This window comes from Caretta caretta, chromosome 2 (genome assembly GCF_965140235.1).
Source record: "Caretta caretta isolate rCarCar2 chromosome 2, rCarCar1.hap1, whole genome shotgun sequence".
Lineage (NCBI taxonomy): Eukaryota > Metazoa > Chordata > Testudines > Cheloniidae > Caretta > Caretta caretta.
This window is the reverse complement of record NC_134207.1, coordinates 202430225-202456653: the sequence shown is the minus strand read 5'-3', so window position 1 is coordinate 202456653 and position 26429 is coordinate 202430225. Positions and strand designations below refer to the sequence as shown.

Sequence of the window (26429 nt, the reverse complement as noted above, 5' to 3'; positions counted from 1 at the left end):
ATCCACAGTATGGCATGATTTAGGAGAGGAACTCACCATACTCAGTAATCAGAGTAGCAGCCGTGTTAGTCTGTATTCACAAAAAGAAAAGGAGGACTTGTGGCACCTTAGAGACTAACCAATTTGTTTGAGCATGAGCTTTCGTGAGCTACAGCTCACTTTTATGCATCCGATGAAGTGAGCTGTAGCTCACGAAAGCTGATGCTCAAACAAATTGGTTAGTCTCTAAGGTGCCACAAGTCCTCCTTTTCTTTATACTCAGTAATGACTGCTTTACCTACCCCAATCTGGCTCTTTAATGCACTGAGTAAATGTAGTTCTTACTGCTTCTCTTTCCTGCTCTCTTTTTGTTGTTGTTGTTGTGGTGTACGGTTTTGTATCTTCATTTGTCCTCTCCTCCCTCTTCCTATGTTGTTTTGTTTTTTGTTCTTTCAGTTAGTGTTTGCATCTCTTTTCCTGGCCAGGCTCCATTTAAAATCCCCCAACTTTACCAGCTTTTTCATTGCCTACTATGTAAGGCTAGATTGCCATGCCTTTGAACAGAGAGGTCCAGAGCTGCATGATCCCAGGGTAAACTCACACAGTTCCACCTTCCGGCCCTTCAATACGCAGGAGGAATGCACAAGCTGCACCATCCTTTGGGTTTGCTCTCACCAGCACTACTAACTAGCAGAGCCCAGGGCCGGATTAGGGCATAAACTGTACAAATACATACTGTTAGCTGCTCATAATGACTACATCAGAATTTCAGCCTGCCTTTTACAAAAGTATGTTTCTAGTCCTCCTGGTTGAAAAGACAAGCTTGAAAATGTGAACTGGTGCAGCAATATTTGCCTGAGTCTGCAGATAGCCTGAAACAATATCTCTGAGAATGGTAATGGCACCATTCATCTTACTGGAGTGTTAACTCAGATTCACTGCTCTAAGGGCTCTCACCAACACCATCTGAGCAGAGAACTCTGGGAAGAAAGGCCCTTGCTGCCACCATGGCTCCTGAGTCCTGTGCTTGGACGAATGAGGGTGAGTCCTCTGGAAAGCACCCAACCCATCTAAAGATAATGAGTGGTGAACTGGTGAGGGGGGAAGCCCAGCATGCCCTTAGAGGAGACTCCTTTTGCCACCCCAAGGAAGTGTAAAGCCATAACATATGACCATGATGTGATACAGGGCCAAATGATGCCCTCTTGTGAGGATATGTTTATGGCCCCAGATTGCTTGAGTTCAGCTTCTCAGAGCCTGTAGAAAAGGAGTTGGTTGTCTCAGACCATTTCCTAGCAGACAGGTTTGTTTCAGAAAAAGCTATTACCACACTTCCATCCTCAGCGGAGAAGCCAAGGATGGAATGAGACCCTGCGGAATAAAACAGATCTAAGCCACATCCACACAGCAGAATGCAGATAAATAATTTGCTGCAGATAAATAATTTCATTTTCTAGGCTGTCAGTCTAGCACTTTTCATCAGCACTAATGATTCATTATTTCATCCCATCATCAATCACTTCCCCACCCACAGAGTCTGATTACCTACAAGTGACAGGCTAGGCAATAGGTTCCATAACAACATATTCATCATATTGTTTTAAAAACAAAACATTATCCAGTAGCATGATAGAAAAAATATATATTGCCCCATTTAATATGTGTATCTAGGGCTTACCTCGATACAGCAATGTACTACAGTGGGCAGTTACCCAGCTTCTTTCTGTGTTCATGCCCATGTTGGACACTGCTAAGTCTTCCCTCCCCGATATTACTTTCCCATCATACATATAAAAATATTTCTGAAGAGCACTTCTCCCCATGCTTTGAAATGCACCAGAGTGCTCCAAATGACAGGTATTTTTGAAAGATGTCCTAGAGCAGAGAACCCATTGGAGACCTTTGTCAAACAAGTTAGATACTGGGGGAAATTGTGAGTATTATTCAGGAAGCAACATTCCCAGTGAAAGTGGTTGTCTCACTCCTTGATGTAGAATGTCTTAATGAAGTCATTTGAGAACCCCTCCCTCACTCCCCTGTATGCTAACAAATGAGAGATTTGAGGTTGAAAACACAGGCTTATGGGGACTTTGCATATCATCACTGACTTGAAGACAGGTGTTGGTGAGTAGACAGTAGAGAATCACTGGGCACCGGAGTTTCCTTTCAGACATACATAGCCTAAACTCTAAAACAGAGGAGCCCAAACTGTAGCCTGTGGACCGCTGTTGGGGCCATGGAGAACTGGTGTAATTGACCCCTGCTTGGGCCAAAAGCAGGGTTTGAAATGGGAACCCTCAGCACTAGAAGCAAGAGCCTCTACCACTTAATCTAAAGGATGATGAGTTTGAGCCCAAACTGATTGTAATCAAATAGACTACCATTGACTTTAATGGGCTTTAGATCAGCCCCGAGACCCTCCAGCTGGCAGCTGTAATAGACTTTGGGTATGTCTACACCGCAGCTGGGAGTGAGTCTCCCAGCTTGGGTACACAGACTGGCACTAGCAGTGTGCTAAAGTAGTTGTGTCTACTTTAGCACACTGCTAGTGCCAGTCTGTGTACCCGAGCTGGGAGACTCACTCCCAGCTGCGGTGTAGACATACCCAAAGTCTATTACAGCTGCCAGCTGGAGGGTCTCGGGGCTGATCTAAAGCCCATTAAAGTGCAACTCAGGCACTCAAGTCTAGGGAGTTAGAAGGCCATCCCCAGAGCAGCTCCATCCTGTGCACTGATGAGGCAGGAGTCCTGTGGTAAAATCATATGTGATCATGTAATTAAAGCCTGTAGCATAATGCATACACACAGAATGGCCAAATACAGGTTACACAGGCAGCCTTAAATCTGGCATTTCCTAACTTGAGTGTTTGACTTTGCAACTTTAATAATGTTCCATTAAGGTATTTTTTGTGGGTGTAATATTACACTGCTGCTTTTCTTAACTATGGACTTTGTGAATGCAGTACAAAAATACTCACTATGGGTATGTCTACACTACGGAATAAGGTCGAATTTATAGAAGTCGGTTTTTTAGAAATCGGTTTTATAAATTCGAGTGTGTGTGTCCCCACAGAAAATGCTCTAAGTGCATTAAGTGCATTAACTCGGCGGAGCGCTTCCACAGTACCGAGGCAAGCGTCGACTTCCGGAGCGTTGCACTGTGGGTAGCTATCCCACAGTTCCTGCAGTCTCCGCTGCCCATTGGAATTCTGGGTTGAGATCCCAATGCCTGATGGGGCTAAAACATTGTCGCGGGTGGTTCTGGGTACATATCGTCCGCCCCCCGTTCCCTCCCTCCCCCCGTGAAAGCAAGGGCAGACAATCATTTCGCGCCTTTTTTCCTGAGTTACCTGTGCAGACGCCATACCATGGCAAGCATGGAGCCCGCTCAGGTAACCGTCACCCTATGTCTCCTGGGTGCTGGCAGACGCAGTACGGCATTGCTACACAGTAGCAGCAACCCCTTGCCTTGTGGCAGCAGACGGTACAGTACGACTGGTAGCCATCATCGTCATGTCTGAGGTGCTCCTGGTCGCCTCTGTGAGGTCGATCAGGAGCGCCTGGGCAGACATGGGCACAGGGACTAAATTTGGAGTGACTTGACCAGGTCATTCTCTTTAGTCCTGCACTCAGTCCTATTGAACCGTCTTATGGTGAGTGGGCAGGCGATACGGACTGCTTGCAGTCGTACTGTACCATCTTCTGCCGAGCAGCCATGAGATGTGGATGGCATGCAGTCCTTCTGCACCGTCTGCTGCCAGCCAAAGATGTAAAAGATAGATGGAGTGGATCAAAACAAGAAATAGACCAGATTTGTTTTGTACTCATTTGCTTCCCCCCCTCCCCTGTATAGGGGACTCATTCTTCTAGATCACACTGCAGTCACTTACAGAGAAGGTGCAGCGAGGTAAATCTAGCCATGTATCAATCAGAGGCCAGGCTAACCTTCTTGCTCCAATAAGGACAATAACTTAGGTGCACCATTTCTTATTGGAACCCTCCGTGAAGTCCTGCCTGAAATACTCCTTGATGTAAAGCCACCCCCTTTGTTGATTTTAGCTCCCTGAAGCCAACCCTGTAAGCGCCCCTCCCAGCGTCAGAGCAATGGCAAACAATCGGGCATCTGAGAGTGCTGTCCAGAGCAGTCACAATGGAGCACTCTGATGGGGCTAAAACATTGTCGCGGGTGGTTCTGGGTACGTGTCGTCAGGCCCCCGTTCCCTCCCTCCCTCCGTGAAAGCAAGGGCAGACAATCATTTTGCGCCTTTTTTCCTGAGTTACCTGTGCAGACGCCATACCACAGCAAGCATGGAGCCCGCTCAGGTAACCGTCACCTATGTCTCCTGGGTGCTGGCAGACGCGGTACGGCTTTGCTGCACAGTAGCAGCAACCCATTGCCTTCTGGCAGCAGACGGTGCAATACGACTGGTAGTCGTCCTCGTCGTGTCCGAGGTGCTCCTGGCCACGTCGGCTGGGAGCGCCTGGGCAGACATGGGCGCAGGGACTAAATTTGGAGTGACTTGACCAGGTCATTCTCTTTAGTCCTGCAGTCAGTCCTATTGAACCGTCTTATGGTGAGCGGGCAGGCGATATGGACTGCTAGCAGTCGTACTGTACCATCTTCTGCCAGGCAGGCAAGAGATGAGGATTGCTAGCAGTCGTATTGCACCATCTTCTGCCAGGCAGGCAAGAGATGGGGATGGCTAGCAGTCGTACTGTACCATCTTCTGCCGAGCAGCCATGAGATGTGGATGGCATGCAGTCCTTCTGCACCGTCTGCTGCCAGCCAAAGATGTAAAAGATAGATGGAGTGGGTCAAAACAAGAAATAGACCAGATTTGTTTTGTACTCATTTGCCTCCTCCCCTGTCTAGGGGACTCATTCCTCTAGGTCACACTGCAGTCACTCACAGAGAAGGTGCAGCGAGGTAAATCTAGCCATGTATCAATCAGAGGCCAGGCTAACCTCCTTGTTCCAATAACAACGATAACTTAGGTGCACCATTTCTTATTGGAACCCTCCGTGCAGTCCTGCCTGAAATACTCCTTGATGTACAGGCACCCCCTTTGTTGATTTTAGCTCCCTGAAGCCAACCCTATAAGCCGTGTCGTCAGTCGCCCCTCCCTCCGTCAGAGCAACGGCAGACAATCGTTCCGCGCCTTTTTTCTGTGCGGACGCCATACCAAGGCAAGCATGGAGGCCGCTCAGCTCACTTTGGCAATTAGGAGCACATTAACCACCACACGCATTATCCAGCAGTATATGCAGCACCAGAACATGGCAACGCGATACCGGGCGAGGAGGCGACGTCAGCGCGGTCCCGTGAGTGATCAGGACATGGACACAGATTTCTCTGAAAGCATGGGCCCTGACAATGCATGCATCATGGTGCTAATGGGGCAGGTTCATGCTGTGGAACGCCGATTCTGGGCTCGGGAAACAAGCACAGACTGCTGGGACTGCATAGTGTTGCAGGTCTGGGACGATTCCCAGTGGCTACGAAACTTTCGCATGCGTAAGGGCACTTTCATGGAACTTTGTGACTTGCTTTCCCCTGCCCTGAACCGCATGAATACCAAGATGAGAGCAGCCCTCACAGTTGAGAAGCGAGTGGCGATAGCCCTGTGGAAGCTTGCAACGCCAGACAGCTACCAGTCAGTTGGGAATCAATTTGGAGTGGGCAAATCTACTGTGGGGGCTGCTGTGATGCAAGTAGCCCACGCAATCAAAGATCTGCTGATATCAAGGGTAGTGACCCTGGGAAATGTGCAGGTCATAGTGGATGGCTTTGCTGCAATGGGATTCCCTAACTGTGGTGGGGCTATAGATGGAACCCATATCCCTATCTTGGCACCGGAGCACCAAGCCGCCGAGTACATAAACCGCAAGGGGTACTTTTCGATAGTGCTGCAAGCTCTGGTGGATCACAAGGGACGTTTCACCAACATCAACGTGGGATGGCCGGGAAAGGTGCATGATGCTCGCATCTTCAGGAACTCTGGTCTGATTCAAAAGCTGCAGGAAGGGACTTTATTCCCAGACCAGAAAATAACTGTTGGGGATGTTGAAATGCCTATATGTATCCTTGGGGACCCAGCCTACCCCTTAATGCCATGGCTCATGAAGCCATACACAGGCAGCCTGGACAGTGGTCAGGAGCTGTTCAACTACAGGCTGAGCAAGTGCAGAATGGTGGTAGAATGTGCATTTGGACGTTTAAAGGCGCGCTGGCGCAGTTTACTGACTCGCTTAGACCTCAGCGAAACCAATATTCCCACTGTTATTACTGCTTGCTGTGTGCTCCACAATATCTGTGAGAGTAAGGGGGAGACGTTTATGGCGGGGTGGGAGGTTGAGGCAAATCGCCTAGCTGCTGGTTACGCGCAGCCAGACACCAGGGCGGTTAGAAGAGCACAGGAGGGCGCGGTACGCATCAGAGAAGCTTTGAAAACCAGTTTCATGACTGGCCAGGCTACGGTGTGAAAGTTCTGTTTGTTTCTCCTTGATGAACCCCCCCGCCCCTTGGTTCATTCTACTTCCCTGTAAGCTAACCACCCTCCCCTCCTCCCTTTAATCATTGCTTGCAGAGCCAATAAAGTCATTGTTGCTTCACATTCATGCATTCGTTATTCATTCATCACACAAATAGGGGGATGACTACCAAGGTATCCCAGGAGGGGTGGTGGAGGAGGGAAGGAAAATGCCACACAGCACTTTAAGCACAGCACTTTAAAAGTTTACAACTTTAAAATTTATTGAATGACAGCCTTCTTTTTTTTGGGCAATCCTCTGTGGTGGAGTGGCTGGTTGGCCGGAGGCCCCCCCACCGCGTTCTTGGGCGTCTGGGTGTGGAGGCTATGGAACTTGGGGAGGAGGGCGGTTGGTTACAGAGGGGCTGCAGTGGCAGTCTGTGCTCCATCTGCCTTTGCTGCAGCTCAACCATACACTGGAGCATACTGGTTTGGTCCTGCAGCAGCCTCAGCATTGAATCCTGCCTCCTCTCATCACGCTGCTGCCACATTTGAGCTTCAGCCCTGTCTTCAGCCCGCCACTTACTCTCTTCAGCCCTCCACCTCTCCTCCCGGTCATTTTGTGCTTTCCTGCACTCTGACATTATTTGCCTCCACGCATTCGTCTGTGCTCTGTCAGTGTGGGAGGACAGCATGAGCTCGGAGAACATTTCATCGCGAGTGCGTTTTTTTTTCTTTCTAAGCTTCACTAGCCTCTGGGAAGGAGAAGATCCTGTGATCATTGAAACACATGCAGCTGGTGGAGAAAAAAAAAGGGACAGCGGTATTTAAAAAGACACATTTTATAAAACAGTCGCTACACTCTTTCAGGGTAAACCTTGCTGTTAACATTACATACATAGCACATGTGCTTTCGTTACAAGGTCGCATTTTGCCTCCTCCCACCGCGTGAACGGATTTTGGTTGAATGCCAGCAAACATACACTGCAATGCTTTGTTCTACAGTGATTCCCGAGTACGTGTTACTGGCCTGGAGTGGTGAAGTGTCCTACCATGAAGGACGAAATAAGGCTGCCCTCCCCAGAAACCTTTTGCAAAGGCAGAACCGCAAATGCCAGGGCAAAGTAATCCTTTCACATGCTTGCTTTTAAACCATGTATAGCATTTTAAAAGGTACACTCACCAGAGGTCCCTTCTCCGCCTGCTGAGTCCAGGAGGCAGCCTTGGGTGGGTTCGGGGGGTACTGGCTCCAGGTCTAGGGTGAGAAACAGTTCCTGGCTGTCAGGAAAACCGGTTTCTCCGCTTGCTTGCTGTGAGCTATCTACAACCTCCTCATCATCATCTTCTTCGTCCCCAAAACCTACTTCCGTATTGCCTCCATCTCCATTGAAGGAGTCAAACAACACGGCTGGGGTAGTGGTGGCTGAACCCCCTAAAATGGCATGCAGCTCATCATAGAAGCGGCATGTTTGGGGCTCTGACCCAGAGCGGCTGTTCGCCTCTCTGGTTTTCTGGTAGGCTTGCCTCAGCTCCTTCAGTTTCACGCGGCACTGCTTCGGGTCCCTGTTATGGCCTCTGTCCTTCATGCCCTGGGAGATTTTCAGAAAGGTTTTGGCATTTCGAAAACTGGAACGGAGTTCTGATAGCACGGATTCCTCTCCCCAAACAGCGATCAGATCCCGTACCTCCCGTTCGGTCCATGCTGGAGCTCTTTTGCGATTCTGGGACTCCATCATGGTCACCTGTGCTGATGAGCTCTGCATGGTCACCTGCAGCTTGCCACGCTGGCCAAACAGGAAATGAGATTCAAAAGTTCGCGGTTCTTTTCCTGTCTACCTGGCCAGTGCATCTGAGTTGAGAGTGCTGTCCAGAGCGGTCATAATGGAGCACTCTGGGATAGCTCCCGGAGGCCAATACCATCGAATTGTGTCCACAGTACCCCAAATTCGAGCCGGCAACGTCGATTTAAGCGCTAATCCACTTGTCAGGGGTGGAGTAAGGAAATCGATTTTAAGAGCCCTTTAAGTCGAAATAAAGGGCTTCATTGTGTGGACGGGTGCAGGTTTACATCGATTTAACGCTGCTAAATTCGACCTAAAGTCCTAGTGTAGACCAGGGCTAAGCAAGTACTATGTAGTCAATCAATTTGTGAATCCAATGGTCTTTGAATTCATTGTAAATCTAGCTTTGTTTTAACATGTATGGGGTCAGTCCGGTCATTTGCAATTTCAAACACCAGCCCATTAATCTGAATAAAATGTCTTGGCATAAGGGAGTAAGAATGCCTGAATAAAGCACAGCAGGCATTGCTGCTCTGTCTCTCACATTGAATCTCTCAAAGGAATTGTGAATGGATTCACTTGGAACCGTGCTTTGTTCAGCCATTTCTACCTTTGCCTCTGCCTTCACAGAGGCTGTGCTTTTCTCAGCTGCTTTTACAATTTTCTCCTTCCTGGGCAGGCTTAGAAGATGACAGAAAAAACAGACTGCATTGAATAATCAATTAAAAAAAATTTTAGCCGACAGTATTTTAGTTGAATGAAAATCTATCTTTGGTTTGTTTATCACTCTGCTAGAAGCCATAGTTACCCAATAGCTGTTCTCTTATGATCACAGACTTCCTCCACAAAATTACAGAAAGAGAGGTAGACCTTCCACATGTACTGTAACCACCTTTAAGAAGCAAGCAACGGAGTCCCCTTCAAACACCACTTTAAACATACTGTAGATCATAGGATCAGCTCAATCTATATTAAAACATTAAACGTGTTATTTATTATCAGTGTCTGAATCAGTTCTTGTGAAAGGAGCTGGACTGACAGCCTTTAAGAAATAGGTCCTCCACTCAGGTACAGAACACACACAATGGCAAAGATGTTGGATCATATTAAAGAAGTTCTATATTAAAATCACAGATGAGTTTGATTCCCCATAATTAGTAATACCCTGGAATTTAAACTAAGAGGTCCCTTGGTTTTTGGTCTCTTGTTTTTACTGTTTCTCTCCCTCTCTGTGTGAAACTTGCAAGCTGCTAATTGTGTTAGTACATCCTAAGACAGAGTCTGTTCTCAAAGCAATTCTTTGTAACAACAACTACTCACACAGAGACTTCCCGCCCTTTTGTTGTATTCATCTCGTTTTGTTAACAATTGTGATTAAAATAGAGATAGAGGATGTATGTGGATGGATGCTTGGTGTGGATAATAAATGAATGATCAGGGAGGTGCCAGCCTAAGAATCCAGTCTCCATAGGCCAAAGAAGGTGTCAAGTAGAAACAACCAGAGGACCCCCGGAGGGCAGACTGGAATCCACCCAACAGCCTCAAGGATGGGAGAACCAAAGAACAAGATAACATCTGGCAGCACGGAGCAGTCAGGAATGTGCCATCTGCTGTTTGATTAAGCAACAGCATGATGAAGCAATTCCCATAGACTGGCATAGGAATAAATTCCTATAAAAATGGACTCCAGAAACTGAGAACTTTGGGGTCTGATTCTGCAAACCAACTTCCAGGAGCATCAGATGTGCATCTGACAAGGCCCTGCTCCCTCCTTGTGTCCAGGCCACCTGGCCAGTGGCTTGGCAGGAGCAACTCTAAGGCTGGTAACTAAGATAACAACCTTGCAGAACCTGTGTGTGTGTGTATATGAATGAATGTGTGAATAAATATGAAATTGAATGGAATGTTATAGCTATAACTTACTTGATTCTTGCTTACTATGATTCCTTCTGTATTCACAATAAATGTGGCATTTTGCCTTATTCCCTTTAATAAGATCCTGCTGGTTTTTATTTTATTGGTATAACAAAGATAGCTAGCTTCACGCTACCCTGCCAAAGTGTCTCACCTGAAAGGATCACCTTTAAAGGTTGGAGCATAGTTCAATCTATTCAGCCCTTGGCCTCTCCTCAGAGTCTGTCAAATAATGCTAACCGTGCTTCTTTGTGGTGTAGACCGGTTGTCCATTGGGAACTGAACTGAAACCATAACCTTCATTTCACAGGGGTTGTTGCACAGGTATCAGAGGTCTGTCAGATACAACACATCACTACCACTCCTCCCCTGAGGGACCTGAAACAGTTGATACTGAAATAGAGATGTGACTTGTTGAACCAAAACGCCATTCATCCTTAATGGATATACCAGGAAGTTCTATTTGCCCATTAAGACTAAACCTTCCTCAGGAGACATAATTGCCTGATTTCCTATGATTGTTTCTTCTACCTTTGGATTTGCCTTCCATCAAATGCCCTAAATAGGTAGCCATCAGTGGCTAATTGAGATTAAGCCTGCTGTCTAACACTTCCAGTGAGTCTTACAGGAATTAATGTTGTATCTAGTTAGGTATAGACAGCTAGCCCAGTTAGCATTTGTAAGGTTTTGTCTACGCTTGAAATGCTGCATCTGTGCTGCTGTAGTGCATCAGTGTAGACACTACCTACACTGACAAAAGGGGTTCTCCCACTGTCATAGGTAATCCACCTCTACCAGAAGCAGTAGCAAGGTCGACCTAGTGCTGTCTACATGGGGACTTAGGTCATTTTAACTATGTCACTCAGCGGTGTGGATTTTTCACACCTCTGAGCGACATCGCTGGGTCAACCTAACTTTTTAGTGTAGATCAAGCCTAAGTTTGTTCCTAGGTAGTTCCTGGACTCAAGGCCACCTAGGAACAAACTTACAAATGCAAACTGGGGTAGTTATCTGTACCTAGCTAGATAAAACAACTAAGTAATCTCGACATGTGAAAAAAAACACTGATTCAGAACAACGTGCTCTTGTTCCAATAGAAAAGATTCCTGGCTGGTCAGAGGGAGGAGTGGGGTATGGGCTAAAGCTACTGAATCTGAATTCAGAGCCAGATTCCAAATACCCAAAATTTGGGGCTCGTTAAGCATCAAAATTCTGCATCTAGTGTGCTGAAACATTTGCAATAAATGGTTCCAGTTGCTGAAACCTCCTCCCTCTCTCTGAAATTAGCTGCTGTTTGCATCTGAGGGTTTGGCTCAGAAAAGAGGGAGACCCACCCATCACCTATGGCTTAAATGGGTTGTTAATCTACAGTGTCCTGTTCATACTTTATTGACAATTGCCATTGGAAAATAGCTCCTGTGGAGCTGAATTGGGGCTTTTCTCCTTTTCACCATCCCTGTTGTATTGCAGCAACGGCAACCCTGATCACCGCTGAATTCCATGTAATTTGACACACTGACCTGTTGTTACATGTCCTATTTTCTCACAGTATACATAATAAAAGGTCTGACATTGTAAAAATAATTCACACCACCATAGTAATAAAAGAAAATGTTACAAGCATTAACTCTGCCGAGTAGAAACAGAAAACAGGTTATGTCTGTCTCCTTATCTAAAGAACATCTATAAAGATGCAAGTGGTCTGGAAACAATAGAGGGTAAATCATGGAAAGAGAAATGGAGCTATGGCAATTTAGACCAACTGGGCATCTGCCACCAAGAGTCCCCGACTGGACTAACTCTAGTTCTTGCCACTGAAGAAAGTTAAACTGAATCAGCTTCTCCTCCCAAAAGGAAAAGGAGGACTTGTGGCACCTTAGAGACTAACAAATTTATTTGAGCATAAGCTTTCATAAGCTACAGCTCACTAGAAAGAGTCCAGTTACTAGTGAATGTGTCCACACCACATACCCAACGAAAATTGAGATTAATTGGCACCTGTGACCCAAGAACCCCTGTCATAGGGGTACAGGGATCCCCTGGGTTCACTAAAAGAATATTGTGTGAGGTCTCTAATGAAAGTCTGTGTCACACTAGTCATCATAACTATTGTGAGATGTATGTACAGAAAATCTGTGAGGAGTTATGTATAGATACAACAAATTATGTTCTCTAGGGTTTTGTAGTTAAAAGAAGTCACTCAAAGGAACCGTGTCTTGAGACCAACTTCTCAAAGCTCTGTAATCCGTTTTGGAGTCAGATTACAGAGCAGGGAGGTGGGAGACACTTAGCTCCATGGTGGACCATTGTGTATTGTATGTCATACAATAGAAGTCTATTAGGATTCTAAGTCAAATGTTAATGAACAGCTGGCAGAGACTTGAGAAGGAAGCTAACAAAACAAGGTAAACAGTGGGGGAGGGGAAGAGAGAGAGGGAGAAGGGACTCTATCTTGAGGTGAACATCAAAGGTGTGCTCTGGTATATTTGGGTGTGCAGAAAGATAGCCTGGCATTCTTTCAATCTCCAAGGACAAGCGGGCAGTAGACATGATCTTATGAGAAGGGGTCTCTCCCAAATTGCTTGAAAATGATGGGGAAAGAAGTTGGGCTAAGTTATCTTGTAGGACAGTGGTTCTCAGTCAGGAGCCTGAGGCCCCATGTGGGGCAGCCAAGCAGGTTTCAGGGTGGCCACCAAGCAGGGCCAGCAGTAGATTTGCTGGGGCCCAGGGCAGAAAGCTGAAGCCCAACTGCAGAGGGCTGAAGCTCAGGGACCTAAGCCCCATCACCCGGGGCTGAAACCAAAGCCTGAGCAATGTAGCTTCGTGGAAGCCCTATGGCCTGTGGCCCCAGAAAATTGCCCTGCTCGCTACCCCCTAACGCCAGCCCTGGTTTTTATATGCAGAAAACCAGTTGTTGTGGCACAAGTGGGCCGTGGAGTTTTTAATAGCATGTTGCGGGGGCCTCAGAAAGAAAAAGGTTGAAAACTCCAGTTGTAGGAGAAGGGGAATGCCTTGTTAGTTAAATTTAGTCTCTAGAAAGAGTTTTATGGTGTTTTAAATGTAACCATTTGTTCCTATTTCTCATACTGGCTTTTATTTGAATCTTTATTCTTTCTTTAAAATTTTCCTTTTTGTTTTACAATTGACTCAAGTGCTGTAGATAATACAGGAGTCGTGGTCTAAGATAAAACTAGTATCTTGCTGTTAATTTATTTATCTCGTTAGACTGACCTAACACTTGGTAAAGCAACCTTCCTTCCTTGTATTTATACCTGCTCCTGTGTCTTTTACTTCATACATCTGATGAAGTGGGTTCTAGCCCACCAAAGGTTATGCCCAAATAAATTTGTTAGTCTCCAAGGTGCCACAAGGACTCCTCGTTGGTTTTGCTGATACAGACTAACACAGCTACCACTAAAATCCCAAACCTCCTAGAAATCTCCCATAGATCATATAGACCTTAAGATTTTTGGGTGAGCTCTGGAGATCTTCCCCCCTCTCGAGCAGCATTTCTGCAGGTAGCAAATCCCCTCTGAACCTGCTAATATCTTTAAGGGACATAGGATGTTGGCTTGCCCCTCAGGAGAGTCTTTGAGGAAAGAGAAGCAATGCCTAGTATTGGCTCCTGCTTCCCCAAGTCCCCAAATGGTCTTCTGGAGCAGAAAGGCAGCATAAGGTGGGAACAATTCTAATGCCACACTGGTCACTGTCTTCCACGTGTCAGTGGCACACATACCCCATAATCCACAGCTGTTTAGCTAGGAAATGCCTACTGCTCCAGTGAAGAAATGAAAGGAAAGAAGCAGCCCCATAATCCCACCCTTGTGTGACTTGGGGGGTGTTTCATAGTTTACACTACAGGGAATATGGGACATTTGAATTAATTGCTCATTAGAGCTTGTGGCTGGCACAGTTAACAAGTATTTTTTCATGCTTTGACTGCCTATTAGTCCTCAATTAACTTGTTAGGATGCAGGAAACGGGATGGAAAAAGAACATAATCAGTGGCCCCAGGGAAGCAAGAGGGAGGGAACCGGTTACCACATGAAAACATGGGAGGCATCTGGACTCAGAAAAACTTCTGGGGACAGGTATCTCTAGGGACATCTGGCACAACCATCCCAACACTGGGGGCAAAAGAAAGCCCTGCCTCAAGAAGAGGAAGTATGAGGTAAGGCAACCTCCTGCCAACGCCAAGATTAGCCCGCACCCAATTCACACAAGGAGGGTTCATGGTGGTAACAAGAAACATCATGCTTTGCAGTTGGACTTTGGCAACTTCTCTTGGGGATGTAAGTGCTGCATCTGCAAGACCTAGATTCATTGAGGTGGTCTACAATGCTTGCAACAATGAGCTGGTGTAGACTGCATCATTCTCACTGAGAGCACCCCATATCGACAGTGGCTTGAAACCCACTACACACGCCTTACTCCTCGGATGCAAGAAAGGCACTACACTGACTCCTGAAGAGGAGGAAATCTTAAACAAGAAGCATTCAAAGAAGATCCAGAAGAAATATGATCAGTGGAAGAATGCCAAGATCAGCAGCATCCTGGAGGAGCAATTCCAGCAGGGAAAGCTGGTTGCTTGTGTCACCTTCAGATCTGCACAGTGTGGCTGAGCAGACAGCTCTATTCCAGAAGGCAAGTAACTGGAATTCTACCTGAGGAAGATCAAGGTCAGGAAAGGCAAATAAATGTACTATACACAACTGAAAGAATGAATACAAAACCTAGGGTCTTGTTAAAAACAGAACAAGGATTGGGGATATCTGAAGACATTTAAGTTACACTGAGGGTCACTGGGCTTTAAAAAAAAGGAGACAGCAGAAGGTACTGGAAAGGGCCATGTGACAGAGCCACCTATTTGGGGGCTCTTTCCTGCACTGAGTTTAGAGTAAGGAATAGAACCCAAATCTATCCAAATTTTAGGTGGGTTCTGGATTCTGGGATTTTCACAGAGCTCCACCAAGCAGGTAGTCCCCTCCAGGCTGGGACTGACATACACAGACAAAGGAGCAGAGGGACGCTTGCACTGCCATTATATGCTTTCCCCTATTCAGTGGATAACTACAGGATGCCTGCCTCAAGAGCTGTCATTCTACCATCTTTCACAACCACTAGAGTCACTAAAAAATTTAAAAAGCAAAGAAAAAACTACCTAGTGGAGTGGCTAAGCTATATAGAACTGTCACTGTGTGCATGGTAACAGTGCAAGGATTTCCTCTACTGTTCAATGCATTATGCCCCTGACATACAATGTCTATAAATAGACTCTGCTCTAACATTCATTACCGTTATCTTATCAGTATTGAACCTGAATTTTCAAGTCGTGACTTCATTTTTTTTTATTGCTTTTACAAAGTCAGTTGGGCAATAATGGCTTTTTTGTAGTACTATGTGCCAGGTAGCTCTGTCTCAAAAGAATCCATCGTGCACAATGAGAAGCAGGAGTGGTGCAGTTTTCACTCATGATTAAGCCAAGAGACACGACAGAACACTTAAGCAGTAGGTAACAACAAACTTTCCTTCAAGTGCATTGAAAAGTGAAAGCTTCCCACCACTTAAGATGTTAGCTTATGCTCGAAAAGCCTTCAGTGGCTATATAATTCTGAAACCGTATTATAGCTACTGCTCATTTTTGCAGGTATAGCATTTTCCCTTCCTCCACATTGTATATTTTGGAAAATAACATGGAATAAGCCAGTGTTAATAATTGTATTTGTGTAGTATAAGTATACAGTAAGATTATGCTTTCGGGGAGGGTAACCTAAAACTTATAAATGTTCATAAATATCTGCAATATGAGGTGAACCCCAGAAAAATAGGACAGTCCTGATCTTACAGTGCTTTTACACTAAAGTCAATGGAGTTGTTTCAGATTTAAAATAAATGTCAGTGAGTTCAGAGTCAGGTACGTAGGACGCAACATTCAAAACCATGTAAAGCATTAATATCAGCATGTCTTCCCTTCACCCTTGAGAGCCCTACATTAATCAATTTCCATTATTTATTGGAATTACAAAGACATGGTTGTTTTACTGATAATACGGAACAACAATACACATTAAAATTCAAGAAAAAACAAGGACCTCATTCAATTTGAGAATGAATCGTTACTCCATTGTCTTCCAGTCTAGCCAACTATCCAGCTCATCTCAATGCAATAGCAATTCTGTCTTACAAGCAAATAAGTGTGGTCTCTCACCTGCTACTCCAGAGACAGATTCTGATCCCACAGACTGATTTTACACCAGTAGAATGCCATGGATTTCAATGGACTTAAGCCTGATTTATATCAGTGCAAGATCAGAATCAGGTTCTCTCTGCCACTGTTGAGATCCTTAACCAAGAGCAATGAAGTCTTACTTTGTAATTCCAAGTGTGATTTTTATATATTGGCCAACAATCTCTTGAACAGAAAAAGTTAGTTTATATGTACAATAGTTGAACATGGTACAACTTCAAAGGCATCCATGACCAAAAGTCCTTATCTCACTGTAAGATGGTTGAACAACTCAGCAAAGTTGTAATCAACAAGGTCTTTTCCTCCACAATTACTGATTACAAGTAAATTAAAAGTCTGGGGAACTCTAAGCCTAGCCCCATAATGCCCTATTTCCCTCCCAAACACATTCTCCTCCTCCGTGACCCATGCACAGGATCTCCACCAGGGATGGGAGAGTGGGTTGTAAGATTGCTCATCCTGGGCTCAGTTCCAACTGTTACAGAACTGCAGGAGCAGGAACCTCAACTCCAAAGGTGCAGTTTTCAGTTCAGCACAAGCAGCTGCCACGGGTACTATGAATAGCTGTACTGGTGCTCTAAAATAAGACATTCGACAAATGGTGCCAGCAAATAGTCCTACTTATTCTGACAACCGCTAGCTTGTGAAAGCTATTTAATGAGAGGAAAACTGTCAAGAGTGTGGCCACTTACATAAAGATCAGCGGTGAACTTGTAAATACTCTGCCTTGTCATTAGAGAAAGATGATGATGGCTTTGATCATTTCTGATATGGACACTGGATGTGTGTCAAGTTTACTGCTGTAGGTGTACTGTGAGACTAGAAAAGGCAGAGGGGTAGGGGAATTATTCCTCATTAGATAGTGTCCGTCCTACAGTTCAAATGCAATAATATATCCTGCTGGAAAGCTCCCAATAAAGCAAACTGCTGCAGAGATATTGACAGACTGGAGAAGTGAGAGAATGGCCAGGTGTAAGGGAGAGAATGAGCAATATTGAAGGAAATAAGGTGTTGATAGGAAAGAGAGAACTCTGTGAATGAGAAACCAGAGAGACCAGTGCTTAGCAAAGACAAGGGCCAGAGAATGAATGTGACCAAAAGTGGAAGCTAAGGGTGAAAAAGCACACTAAGGGCATGACTACACTTGCAGATGTAGAGCGCTTTGAGTTAAACCAGCCTTCGGAGAGCACAGTAGGGAAAGCGTTGCAATCTGTCCACACTGACAGCTGCAAGCGCACTGGCATGGCCACATTAGCAGCTCTTGCAACGGCCACAGAGAGCAGTTCATTGTGGTAGCTATCCCAACATGCAAGTGGCTGCAACGTGCTTTTCAAATTGGGGTGGGGGTGGAGTGTGACAGGGAGTGTGTTGTGTGTATGTGGGGGGAGAGAGAGTGGGTTTGTGGGGGCTGAGAGCATGTCAGCATGCTGTCTTGTAAGTTCAGACAGCAGCAGACTCCCCTCCCCCCCGCCTCTCTCTCTCTCACACACAGCATTCCACAGTAATGGTTGCTTTGTCTTGGAGCATATACGCAGCCGGCTGCCAGAAACGAAGCTTTCAAAGGGCATATCCGCATTCCTACAGCGAGTTAAAAACAATAAGAAGAGTGGCCACTTGACTTAAGGGGATTATGGGACGTTTCTGGAGGCTGATCAGAGCGCAGTAAAGCAACACCTTGTTCACACTGGTGCCGCGGTGCTCCAGCGAGGGCGCAGCAAGCGTTATTCCACTCGCCGAGGTGGAGTACCAGCAGCGCAGTAGCCGCGGAGTCAGAGCACTCTATGAGCCTTGCCAGTGTGGACAGGGCTTCTTTATTGCGCTGTAACTCGCAAGTGTAGCCAAGCCCTAAGGAACTGTCAATGTCAAGGCCAGTGTAATTATTGGTGCTACTTGGTACCCCAAATCCATAGGGTGCCAGGTGCATGCCCAGTGTACTGCATCATGGCAGCTAGCCTTATAAGCACTGGCCCTGGTGTGTCTCAATAACCACTCAGAGTATGTCCACACAGCCAGTGAAAGCGAGCCTCCAAGCCCAGGTCGACCAACTTGGGCTTCAACTATGGGACTACAAATAGTTGAAGCTTAGGAAGGGGGATGCAGTTCAGAGCCTGAGCTCCAGCCCAAGCTGCAGCATCTACATGGTTATTTTTAGCACTGTACCATGAGCCCTGCAAGCCTGAGTATCTTGATCCGGGCTCAAGGCTCACTGCCTTGAGGGAGAGGGATAGCTCAGTGGTTTGAGCAGTGGTTTGAGCATTGGCCTGCTAAACCCAGGGTTGTGAGTTCAATCCTTGAGGGGGCCATTTAGAAATCTGGGGCAAAAATTGGGGATTGCTCCTGCTTTAAGCAGGGGGTTGGACTAGATGATCTCCTGAGGTCCCTTCCAACCCTGATATTCTATGATTCTATGCTGCGGGCTGGGTAAATATACCTCAGACAAATGGCTAAGGGAAAGATTTTTACTAGGGCTGAGGGGAAGGTTGCAAATACCCTAGGGCAGAGGTTTGAACAGTTACAGTTTAAAGTGAGCAACAGCAGTTCTGTTTGGGTCCTAGGGAAGTCCAATCAAGAGCCAGTGCACTTCAGGCCAAGTGCCTGGGGTGTTCTCACCAGCCCAGTCTCTAATCCCAGCAAATAAGCATTTCCAAGCCAGGCTCAGTGAGTGTATCTCACTGGGGCCCCTTTGCACAGGCTTCTTGTCCAGCCGCTGCTGCTCCCCCTTAAACTCACACACACCTGCACCCAGCTGTGATGTCCAGTAGTCACAGTCTGTTGCACATGCAGCAGTAGCCACAGTTCTTGGAGCTTCTCTTCAGCTCCCTGCTGCCATGTGGCTCCACGCCCCAAACAGAGCCCAGCCACTTCCTGGCTCAGGACCTTTCTTCTTACCTGACCAGGGGAAAGGGAAGTGCAAAGGGGAGGGGGCTGATGGGAAACGTAGTCCTTGCTCAGCCAGGAGGAAGGGGATGTGGCTGATGGGGGAGTTGTAGTCTGGGAATTGGGAGTTGTAGTCTGCTGTTTTGCTTCTCCATCACACCAGATTTGCCAAAGAATAGGGTGTAGGATTGGGAGCAGAAAAGCAAATGGGGTCATCCAGGGCACAGCAAATAACAGCTTCATGGAGAGAAAGGGGAGTCGAAAGCCTGACAGAGAATACTTGGGGGTTGGGGGGAGGAGGCAGCGTAGGATGGGAGAGTGACTTCAGTCAGTGCAAAGAGCTGAAGGGAGATGAGAGAAAGACACCGTGACTAGTGATGATTTTAAGTGGAGCAGGTATTCCAGAAACAGCAGAAGAGGGGATGAGAGAATGAAGGTGGTCGGGACAAGGTATTTATGAGTCTGATATATGCTACAAAATAAGATAAACACATTTCTAAGACTTACAGCGAGAAAGATTTCTTTTAAGGAGTTCTAAAAAGGGAGTTTCTCTCTGGTGTTTTTGGGGCACATGACAGATTGTTGAGAGTAGCATAGGATCTCTTTCTGCAGGCTCCACTTTGCCAGCTGCCTGGTGCATGCTGGTGGGAAGGGAAGAGAATTATTTTCCTTAGGTGTGGTCCACACTACAGGATTAGGTCGATGTAAGGCAGTTTATGTGGACATAGCAGTGGATGTGTCTACACTTAAATTTTGCTCTCACCAACATAACTGCCCCGCTATGCTGACTTAATAACACCACCTCCCCGAGTGGCATAGAGTCATGGTCAATGAAGTCAGGTCGACACAGTGTCAGCATAGATACTGTGTTACTTACATTGATGGTTACTGGCCTCCAGGAGCTGTCCCACAATGCCCCAGCCTGACCACTCTGGTCACCATTGTGAACTTCGCTACCCAGGAGACAGGAAGCTGCCCCTGCCCTTTAAAGCTCTGAGAAGTTTTGAAATTCCTTTTGCTGTTTGCCTGGCTTGGCGAGTACACCTAGCAGCACTCTCCACTGTTGAATGCAATAGCCCAGCTGAGCATGCCAGATACACACTGCAGATGTGCTCCTTCCTGGACTACACAGGAGGTGCTGGATTACCTGGGTCGGTGGGAAGAGGGGGATGTACAGGCACAGCTCCGCTCCAGTTGTAGAAACATCGACATCTACAAGAAGCTTGCTTGGGGCATGGAGGAGAAAGGCTACAAGAGGGACCAGTGGCAGTGCCACGTGAAAGCCAAGGAGCTAGAGATCTGGGGTTGAGCCGCAGACCTGCTGCTTTTGCAAAGTGCTGCATGCCATCCTTGGCAAAGCCCTCACCACTACCCCCAAGAGCCCTGTGGACACTTCAGAGAAACCAGAGTCACAGGCCCCCCACCATGAACAGCAAGGAGGAGGAGTCTGGGGGACATAGTGGGCCACGCAGAGCACTTTGTTTATGTGCACCATGATGTCCCGTAAATCCTCCACAGAGATCTTTATGTAACTTTCCTGACAAAACCTCTGCCAAAGATTTCTGGAGAAGGCTACCTCATTTCTTCTGGTTCAGTAGGACACTTTCCCATGGCACTCAGTGATTACTTCAGCAGGCACCATTGCAGAACACAGGCTAGCTGTCGGGCTGGGGTGGCATTGGGACACCAGCAGTAGCTGTGCTCTCGGTGGCTCTGTTACTCTCAAGGGTGAGGTACCAGCTAAAATCACCACCACCTATAGAAAATGGTGCCCATTTTCACTTCCATTGCCCTACACACATATACTCATGCCTGTGATCCCACCCACCAGGCCATACATACCATGGCTGGTGCCGTGACTGGCTCCTTGCTGTATCAGTCCCAAGGAGATGTGAGAATGTAGTGCTTACAACTTGTAGGGATTGAGGGGAATGAGTTTAAGTTTTTATTTCTGTTGTGAATACACTGACAACAGACAGTGATACCACTGTATCTTCAGCTGCTAGTATTGGGGCCATGAGGGTCTCCCCCTCCACACCCATGGAACACTTGAGCCAAATAGGGAGGAGAAAGAAGAGGACTTCGGATGACATGTCCAAGGAGATCCTGCAAATCCATGCTGCATCAGAGAAAGATCACAGGAAGTAGATGATCACCCTTGCAGACAGCATGGACAAGGATAAAATGGAGAGGAGAAAGGCACAGAAAAGGAAGACAGATGAGAAGTGCAGACATCTCCTGCTGCACACACAGCAAACAGAGATTCTGCAGACTATGATGGACTTGCACATTCAACCATCCTGTGCTGGCCTCTCTCTTCAGCCCATACAGAACTCTATATCGGGACCTCCCTACGCCTCCCCTCAACATTCCACTTGGCATCAGAGTTGTCCACTACCCTTGCCACTCCACCTGGGGGGTACATTAAAGAAAATAACAGCTTCACATATACTGACCTGTGAAAGATACCATTGGCATATATATACCTGAAATAGAAATGACTGCTCTTTCCCCTTTGTAAGTTCTTTTTCCTTAATTTATTTGCCTTGCTACAGAATAAAATTATATTTCTGGAACATAATTCATATTTATTAGGTCACTCATATACTGGTCGGTGCTGAGCATGTCCTATTACTTCACTTTGTCACAGAACACAACATCATTCACTGTCACTATTAATAGGTGCATGGGCAGTGTTGTATTCCCATACGCACAGCACTCACTATAAGGTTCATACCAGGCTGCAAAAGAGCAAGGCCAGGTAGAGTGCCCTACTCTGGCTCACTATTAAAATAGTCTTTCAAAGCTTCCCTGAGTCGTAGAGCTGCATCCTGAGCTCTTCTTATAGCCCTGGTATTTGGCTGGTCAAATTCAGCAGACAGCCACTCTACTTCCGCCCTCCACAAAGGCGGAAACTTTTTCTTCTTTGCTTCACAGATATTATGCAGGACACAGCAAACATCTATTAACTATTGGGATTTTTTTTTCCCCACCGAGATGCAATCTCATAAGCAAATAATGCCACCAACCCCTCAAAACAAAGGCACATTCAACTGTCATTCTGCACCTGATGAAGCTGTAGTCGAAGTGCTCCTTGGTGCTGTTGAGTAGCCAGCGTATGGCTTCATGTGCAATGGGAGCAAGGGGGTAGGCTGGGTCTCCCAGGATCACTATTGGCATTTCAACATTCCGAATGGTAATCTGCCGGTTGGGAAAGAATGTCCCTGCTTGCAGATTTCTAAACAGTCCTGTGTTCTTAAAGATGCATACATCATGTACCTTCCCTGACCAGCCCACACTGATGTCAGTAAAGCTTCCCCAGTGATCCACCAATTCTTGTAATACCATAGAAAAACAATGCTTTCTGTTGACGTACTCTGTGGCCAGGTGGTCTGGCACTAAAATATGCATATGTGTGCCATATATCATCCCATTTCAGTTCAGGAAACCAACTGCTGAAAAAAAACTATCCACTATGTTCTTCACATTGCCCAGTCCTGTGTAGCAGGAAATTAATGGCCCTGCACATTTGCATCACAACAACACCTGCAGTGGATTTCCCAACTCCAAATTGATTCCTGATTGACCAGTAGCAATCTGGCACTGGAAGTTTCCACAGTACAATCGCCACTTGCTTCTCAAGTGTCAGTGTGAGGCTCATTTTGGTGTCCCTGTGCTGGAGGGCTGAGCTGAGTTCAGCACACAGATCGAGGAATGTGACCTTGTGCATTCAAAAATTCTGCTGCAGCCACTGCTCATCATCCCAAACCTGCATGGCAATGCGATCCCACCAGTCGGTGCTTGTTTCTCAGGCCCAGAACTGGCACTCCACCATCTCCAGCTGCTCCATGAAAACTGTCAACAATTTTGAATTGGTTCTGTCTATCTCCCACAGCAACCTTGCCAAGGAATCGTTCTATTCTTTGTGGCTCTGCAAATATTTCAGGATGAGGCGCCCATCCTCGCCACACTCATGGCAATAGTGCAGAGCTGTGTAGGCTCCATGCTTCTGTCATGGATGGCAAACAGCAAGGAGGGACGCATGGATTTGTGGGGATTTTGAAAAGAGGCTCAAAATATGGCATGAAGATGAAATTATGCGATGGAGAACACTGCATTATGGGAAGTTGAACCCATCTCCCAGTCACGCCTGCACAACTCATTTTAGCCCCAAGGTATTGGAAAAACTTCCCAAAATACCCTGCGCTAGCTAGTGGTCAGTTGCACAGTGGAATAGATATACACGGTGCACTGCAATCTCTCTCTCTCATTTATACTAATGCCCTTTGGCATTTACACACTTAGGGTAAATGAGAATCAGGCCCACAGTGTTTTGCATGTAATTGTAATTACTCCTTCAAAGGTTATGCATAGCAGGCCTCACTATTTTTAAAAATACAATAGTTTCTTTGCCTTTAAAATATCACTTTCTCTACAGTGCCCTTCTTAGTATAAAAAGAATAAGCCTTCTAAAACCAGTACCAAAAGTATGTGCAGCCTCTAAACAACCGCATCACCATTCATGTTTATTCCATTGCTCTGCAGAACTTTTGTTCCATGCAAGCACACATTTAGGAAACCGACCCAACAGGGTGCATACACTGATTCTTTAAATTGCTATGAATTCTGTAAATTCACTCCTTGCCCTCCAATCTGTATTATTTAAAATCATATCGGCTCTAACCCCATGTATGCCCCAGAACAGCCCCAAGAATGTATACAGAAAACATGCCAAGTCCATCTTCACCATCAGTCCACTGAGTTCAATGGAATTACATCAGGAATGAATTTGAATCACTGTCTTTAACTGCGTTCATTTTGGTGAGCTTTCAATTAAGTTATAATGAATGTTATTATTGTATGTGATTTAAAAAGTCATTTGAACATTCATTAGCAGCACGCTGATGCTCTTTTCTCATGGAGTGAAATAAATTGGTTGGATTTTATCCTTATGGAACTGTCGTCGGTGTTTAATTGCCATTTAACCCAAACAATGTTAATAATTTAACCAACAAAATGATGGTTTTTCAACCAGGAAATGCTATACAAAAGTAATGAGGATGCAGTTGTGCACCTGAGAAGCTGTTAAATCCAAATAAGTTATTGATGCCTAGCAGGTATGACAAAACAAATGCTTATTCGGAGAGTTACAGGAATCTGGTTTTGGAAAGCAGTGTCCTGTTGCTGTATTAGATGTGTCAACAAATCCTTACAACATATTAGGAGTTGTAAAGAGAATGGGTAAAAGAGGGACTGGAGAGCTGAACAGATGAGTCATCAACCTTTTCCCCTCTCCAGTCTGAACTATGAGTTAGGAGAATGAACAGAAATCAACAAATCAACATTGATTGGCCTTGTGCGAACCACACAGGCGTATCACCCTCTAATGCTAGGAACTGCCATCCACACAGCAAAAAAAGGCATACCGCAAGTTTAGCAAACTCAGCAGCCTTTGTTGCAGAGAAACCTTTGAATGGAAAGAGATTGTGGAAACACACTGTTCCCTGGAGGATCCTGGTCGTCAGTCAGGATGCAGTCTTTTCACAGCTTGACACCTTACTGAGCCAGCTGAGGCTTAAATTGTAATGATAGGAGAGATTAAATTTACACGCATACTGAGATTTACAGCATAATAACCTCAGCTACTGAACTAACCAAGAAAGAGGGAATGGTGGGGCACTATGAGACAGATTCTGGCTCCCATCACACTTGCTTTGCATTGCTGTGGCAACCCAAACCCAATCCAATTTAGCTGCCTACCTTTGGATTTTCCCTATGTCGGAGAATCCCCACAGTGACTCCTATGTCACCCTTCTCATTACCCTCAGCACAAGCAAGAGTCAGCATGATCAGAGCGTCCCTATGCCCCAGTATACCCCAGTTACTCGATTGACCCATAAAAGGCCGAGGTCCACTGCATGTAATTTAAGGCAGCCCTCAGCCTGCACTGGAGGAGTATAAAGGTGCTGGTCAGACACTTGGCCTTCACCCTTCCCAGTCCTGAGCAGGTCAACTGCATCAGGGAACCTGGCCCTGTAATGCTTTATGGTGCGCAATTCCAAATTTAACTCATTATACAGTACAACCATCTTTTGCTTTTCCTTCTACAACCCACTCTTCTGACCCCCGCAGGAATAACATCACCCTACTTTACACTCAAACCCACTCTCACTGAGGGGTAGCCACCACCATCATTTATTTCACCTCTAAATTTGGCCATATGCCCCCTCTGAATTTTGTCAGGTAGGTTTAAAAGCCGCTTGCTAAGACTGTGTAAGATTTAGGAGCTAAATCCTTAATTTTTTACTCAGGCAAATTCTGATATTTTTCAGTGGATGTTTGGCAAAGTAAGGACTGCATAAAAATACAAGCTTTAGAGTTTATTAATAGTGGTGTGATTATATAAACCAACTTTTCAACAAAAGGACATTAAAACTGCTACATTATAAGACGTTTGAAAATATTTAGTAAGGAAATGCTGAGAGAACTAACTTCTTATGGAATCATAAATATTTTTATAGAATATAGCATGTTGCAAACTTCTCCACCCCCATGTTGGTTTTCACCCACCAGGAGGAAACAGAGACTAGAGTCTTTAGCTATAATCAGAGAAAAAAATGCTTAGAGAGACAAGGTGGGTGAGATAATATCTTTTATTGGACTGACTTCTGTTGATGAGAGCGATGCTTTCAGACTTAAAGAAGGGCTCTGTGTAGCTCGAAAGTTTGTCTCTCTCACTAACAGAAGTTGGTCCAATAAAAAATATTATCTCACCTGTCTTGTCTCTGTAATATCCTGGCACTGACACGGCTACATAGACAAAATGCCTGTTATTTTCAGTGTTCAATCTTTCCTTAGATAATATTCATAATCTCAAAATGCAGTGGCTGGCAAATTCAGTGCATGACAAACACTTGTGAAACCTAAACCATCACTGCTGCCTTGCTCTTCTGTGGTCATTTACACATATGCAGAGGGAGTGTCAAACAGTATCAGATCAGAATGATAGCATTTCATCTCCACTACGCACAGCTAAATAACTACATAAGGTGCAAAATCTTGGGGAAATATCCAGGCCTCTTGCCTCCATTTGTCCCAGGAAGAGGAACTCATTGAGTTCCCCTTACAGAAACTCAGGCCCCCAGGTGGCCTGCATTCTCCT

General features: G+C 45.8%; 1 pseudogene; it reads left to right on the top strand.

Moving 5' to 3' along the window:
* The first annotated feature begins 986 nt into the window (after positions 1-986).
* LOC125631015 (small ribosomal subunit protein eS8-like) lies at positions 987-14840 on the top strand (annotated as a pseudogene).
* The last annotated feature ends 11589 nt before the right edge of the window (positions 14841-26429 follow it).